The 6,020-nt window shown below is 42.1% G+C and overlaps 1 protein-coding gene across 1 annotated transcript in view; it reads right to left on the reverse strand.

The window, feature by feature from the left end:
* The window catches only part of zgc:153738 (uncharacterized protein LOC558115 homolog), a 32,848-nt gene extending 31,344 nt beyond the window's left edge, over positions 1-1,504 (reverse strand). The window contains exon 1 of the mRNA XM_061682962.1: positions 1,453-1,504. The gene's annotated coding sequence lies outside the window, so the exon portion shown is untranslated. The remainder of the gene's footprint in view (positions 1-1,452) is intronic.
* Between the last annotated feature and the right edge of the window lie 4,516 nt (positions 1,505-6,020).

A 6,020-nucleotide genomic window follows, 5' to 3' on the forward strand; every position in this document is an offset into this window, starting at 1 on the left:
TAGTTTAATTTGGTCCACAACCACACATGTAACTCAAAACACTCATATCTCAAATCATTCACCATTGAAATTAATGAAAATTTCACCCTCCCCCCCAACAACAAAAATGTTTGTAATGTATTTTTTTAAATAATGAAAATGACACGATTGTATAGTGTATTGTAATATTGTATTTTCTAAAAACATATACGAATAACACAATTAAATGTGTATCATTGCGGCTTCCACCGGTGTTCACGACGTGACCAGCGAGCGGCAGTATAATACAGTTGCAGACACCCGGAGAAATGTTTCACTCTACTATTAGTGACTCAGTAATCTGCAGTAATATTAGTCATTTTTCGTAGAGGATGAAGAATATATGCCTGTGTGTTTTGTTATTTTGTCTGTCTACAAGTGTTGTTGCACCGTTGGTGTTCAAATACCCATTCCTGAAAGCAGTGTAACACCACCACATAGATCCGTGTATGCCGTTTCCCATTGTGTGTTAGCATTAATCGAGCCATCCATCCTCCCTACCGGTTATCCTATTCAGGGTCACGGGGCGCTGGAGCCTATCCCAGCTAACTTCGGGCGCATCATCTGGTAATCTAAGTCCATTTGTTCTAGCAGGCACTGTTCCACGGTCGCCATTGTTGTTGCTTTGTTCCGTGTTCCGGAGAGTCAAAACCGCTACCAGAATTGGCCATAAAATGCAGAGGAAACGCCACCCCGCGGCGTCCTAGCCAATACCAGCCGTAGCGACACCCCGACTTGGAGGAGAACTGAAGAACATTTTCAGAACACCGTGCGTGGGTTGCGCTCGAGTATAAAGGCAAACTGCGCGCGGGATAGCCGCAGTGAAGATAGCGCAGTCGCCGCCCGCGCTCATGTTTGTTTAGTTTGACAGTAAACCTTTAACTGGGAGTGGCATTGAATAGCTTTAAGTCTCTTTTTTGTAAGATGTGTTTACTGACAAACTGCTGCTTGTGAAGTGAGTTCCCTGCCACCATACAGCGCTTGTATCTCAGGGTTTTGCTCTCAATCGGCTGAGCGACAGCTCGTATCTCGAACAACTTGTAGGTCAGGTCATTTGAATCTCAAGACATTGCCAATATAAAACCTTACTAAAGTAAGGGGTGTGTCAGAAAGGTTCCAGGACTGTTCACAAAAGATACAGAATATTTTGAATCCAAACTTCAACTTTTACCATGCAATCCGATGATGCTCGATCTGACGAGTTATGTCGACACCTCGTGACGTTATGCATGACAGCGGTTGGAGCTGCGAAGTGTTACCCAACATCAAAGGAATATTTTTCCAGACATTTTTGTGCCGAACTCCAAACTCCAGCATTCTACTTATGGAGTTCCACTGTATCAAGAGTGTAGTATTTTAGGTTATTTACAGTGGTTTCAACAAAGGATCCAGGCTCATCTGTGTTAAAGTATGCGACTTTGAACATCAACTTACTGCAATTTTTGCTTACTGTCTCAGCACCTTTCCTGTAACCTGGCGGAGCAGGTGTTACCCAAAACAGAACCACTCCTCTTCTTCACTGAAAACATACTGGCAGATATGTTGTTATCATTGGCAGTGTTCAACATTAGATGTCATCGACACTGAACCTGTTGAAATAAGAGGGGGGTGAGCAATTTGACTTAAGCAGAATGTTGGTTTGGCAAACTCTTGGATGAAGAACACAGACAGTATTAGAACACACATATTTATTACTTAATTCATCAGCAGCTTGGCTGGACACCTTCACCCTGAATCGTATCAAGATACATAGTGAATATAAAAAAGTCTACACACCCCTGTTCAAAAGCTAGGTTTTTGTGTTATTTAAAACAATACCTAAATAAATAAATAAACATTATAGTGTTAATGTGACAACCCGGGGGAAAAAAAAAAAAAGATTTTCGAGCTGAAGTAAAAATAAACACCAGAGATAATGTGATTGGACAAGTGTGCACACCCTCTTATAACTGGGGATGTGGCTGTGTTCAGAATTACCCAAACACAGTCAAACTCCTGTTTAATGGGAGTCAGCACACAACTGCCTCTGATTAACCCAATATGAATTTTGGTTGATCTAGTAGGCGTTTCTTGACATTTATTTAATTGTAATAATTAACAATCGTTCAATAAAATTCATATGTTGCGTGCCTATGAGAAATGATTTTCCTTTTTTGCATTATAACATTTACAATAAAATAAATTATATGTAATATAATAATGAGTTCAAATAAATTTAAAATTGAATACAGACATTTTAATGAACCAATTTTAGAGGAAAAACGGCAAAACGGATGCAATAAATATTACAGGACTTATGATAATGTAAATGCTCAGGTACCAGACTCAAGAATGGACCATCGGGGCGAGAGCTTGCCCACTCCAGATCTAAAGGGTTAACTCCAAAAGTGTATGTTTTTCTGTGGCTTATTCGTGATGCCACCAGAGCTTGGTAGTATGAAAAGTCTCATAACCACAGAACAGAAAATTGTTCTTACTTATTTCAACTTGTTTTGTGACAGAAAAGTGATGCACTGCACACGTCTCTGCCGTGACTGCTCAGGACAAAATGGCTAAAGCGACAATAGAGCAACATCGGTAATAAAACACCAGTGTGTGCGCCACAAAAACAGCTGCTTTATGGGAAGAGACTCGCCTCCCAGACACACACACTAATCCCCCTCCCTCTTTAGGTCCTCCCTGTGTCATCAAAGGCAATACACATTTCGCTGTTTGCGAGAGGCTGGCTTAGTTTTACGCTTACTTCAAACATTCCCTGTACAATGAATTAAGGTTTGATGAGATTGACTCTATTTACATTATTTCCTGTGAGGAAAAAAATATTTTGAAACAAGAAATCTGAGGTCAACCACCATCCTGAACAGATTGTTTGATTCCACTCTTTTTCCTCCTCACTCATCTGTGTCCTGCAATTATTGGCACATGTCTAACTTTCCACAGCTGAAGCCTATCAATGCGTACCAAAGAAAACTGGAGGTGAATGTCTTAAATTTGGCCCAAGTTTGGAAAATGCTTGTTTTCACAAACCGCAAATCCAGCATCTGTCGTCAAAGCTTCCCCAAAAATTGAATAGAGCAAGGCTACGTGTTGAAATGTATTGAGGTTAAATAAACAAAGTCTATATTGTATCAAAATGTTAAAGAAAGTCGACAAACAGCAAAACGCCTGATTGTCAGCGGGGTGGGGGGATGCTGCCCTGGCCGGCTGCTCATACGGCCCATATCCAAAACTGCCACTGGGTGCACCCTGGCCAGGACACATATGGACAAACAACCATTCACATTCACACCGATTGGCAATTTAGTCTTCACTGAACCTAACATGCATGTTTTTCAAATGGGGGAGGAAGCCAGAGTACCCGGAGAAAACCCGTGCAAGCACGGGGAGATCACGCAAAGTCCACAAAAAGAACAAAGCCAAGATTTTAACGCAGAACCTCAGAAATGTGAGGCAGACGTGTTCAACACCGATGCACTGCGCTGCCAAATTATTTATTACTTGGCAACGAGCACCAGGCAAAGACCTTCTTGGAATCACTTTGTTATTCTTTCAACAAATGAAGCGCCTTTTGGGGGGCTTCAACAATCCCGAAAACTCAACAATATTTGCATATGCGTGTGTCCTGGTGAAAATGTATATAATTTAGGGGTCCCCATCACAACCCTCAAAACTCATGCTTTAGCACCCTCTGAAAAATTAGAACAAATGAGCCCACTGACCAACACAAACTTTAGTTGGCATCTTCATCATGGTCGGACAACCAAATAAATACATTTCGTACCCAAAATTGCAGCGGAAGTCGGGCATTTTGGGTTGAAGCAGCCGTTTTGAGCAAATTCTATGGCTCGTACTTTGAAGAACTCCTGGGGAATTCCTCCAAATGAGCCAAAATTGGACGCAGATGTCTTAAAGTGATTCTCAAAGTGGTGCATGGTCTTCCTCTAGTGTTATGCAAGGGAATCACAGCCTGAGTACAGTTCTTTTATATTTAACTTTGAAGTTCAATTCATTTGTAATTTATCGTCAAGAACCGCTTGTTTTTAAACATTCCATCCATCCATCCATTTTCAGAGCCGCTTCTTTTCACTAGGGTCGCGGGCGTGCTGGAGCCAATCCCAGCTATCATTCATTTAGGTCAAATTTTCATGTGACGTATGTGTGATACATGTTAACCAAATCATTCTTTAAATAGCTCCCCCCCCCCCCCCCCCCCCCCCCCCCCCTGTATTGAAGAGCAGTGGAAATGTTCAAACAGTGCATAATGTTGCTGTGTCTTACAAAGGTATAAATATGATTTTTACGAGTGAAATCTTTGTCTCGATTTTGATTAACACTTATTAAGCATATACTACACTACTGTATTTTAAAGTTGGTCGTGATGGTGCTTCTTAAAGAGCTACGTATTTTTTTTAGGTGTTACTTGGTGTAAAAGTTTGAGAAACACTGTCCTAGACAGACTTTTTTCCCCATGTCATCTAATGTGGATGCAGCATGACATTAAATTTGGATGATCATTTTGTGGAATATTGTCTACTGTTGAGCAGAGTACCAGTCGGCAAAGTTTTGACTACGTGTTTCCCAACTTTAAGCTCCATCAAAGCTCTTCTCTGACACGTGATAATTACCTGGGACCATAGACAGGCAGCAGCGATGGCTTCTGCTCCAGCTATAAAAGGATTAGACAGCTAAAAATACAGCTCGCTCCTCACGGGGACACACTCGGGATCCCTTTCCCCTCTAGGTGGCCGGGGCACGGACGCACGTTGGTAATCTGAGGAGGATATCGCTTATCTGGAGACAAACGGCCCAGATTAGGAGAGCAGACAGAAGATGCGCTGGGGACAGCATGTGGGAGGGCTATAACACAATTACACACAAGCACCAAGCCTCCTCTGGTACTGCTGAGAATTACCACCACAATAAACAGTCCAGAGAAACCACTTCCTTCCTGTCAGGCTGCACCATGTAGCACCAAATCTTTACTCCCACCCACCAATCACTAACAACTGCATATAACATTGCTCTCTGTGCCTGCTTGGGTCATCTCCGGGCACTTGCTTCCACATTAAAAGAACATTCATGCTGGATCAATTGACATTTTTTGTGCCATGGACTGGTTTCAAGTAAGGCAATATTGTGATAGACTGACATAGACACAAATAAAAACAGATGACTCTGAATGTAGTGGTTGTTATTAGTGGGAGCACTCCTGCGCTAGTTCCCCTTCCATCTTGGGGTAATGGGAGGCTATGCCACTTGAAAGTGTGTTACTTCCAGTCTAGTCCAAATTTTGCTCTGGTCGCCGTTAATGCAGAAGATTCCGCTCCACAATGGTAGAATGTTGAAGATAAAAGCAAGGTATTCAGTGCACGTGACACGGCGATTGAGTGGTGAGCACATCTGCCTCACAATTCTAAAGATTGGGGGTTCCGTCCTGGGCTCTGGTCTTCCAAAAACATGCATGTTAGGGTAATTATAGACTCTAAATTGTGAATATTGTGCAGCCCAGTACCAACTATCCCAGCATAGACCGATACCAGTCTGGGGTGGTGCTACTCTGCCTCTTGGCCAAAGACAAGCGCTATGAAAAATGGATGGATGCTGAGGTCGGTACATACAGTAAATGAGAGACAATTGCAGCTTGTCAAAGAATCTCTTCACACGTATGAAACATTGGTGTCGAGTGGCTTCCCAAGAATTTGGAATTTGGTTCAACTTTTTGGCTCTCACTGAAACACTGCACACTCCAACGTTTCTGGGAAGATTATGACTAACATATGACTTCAAACCTAAACATGGCTCCTCATGACGTATATTCTACTCCCTCCAATATGCACCAGAAATTCTGAGGCAAAGCTAAACACTTTAATCCAATTTCTTTGTGCCCAAGGCCTCCTTCGAGCATGCCACTTTTATTTATGGCAATCCTATTACAGCTCTGATGGCTGTAAAGTCATTGTTGCGCCTTCATTGATATACAGCATTTCTCATTAAGAATTCGT

The sequence above is a fragment of the Phycodurus eques genome, chromosome 8 (assembly GCF_024500275.1).
Source record: "Phycodurus eques isolate BA_2022a chromosome 8, UOR_Pequ_1.1, whole genome shotgun sequence".
NCBI classification, from domain to species: domain Eukaryota; kingdom Metazoa; phylum Chordata; class Actinopteri; order Syngnathiformes; family Syngnathidae; genus Phycodurus; species Phycodurus eques.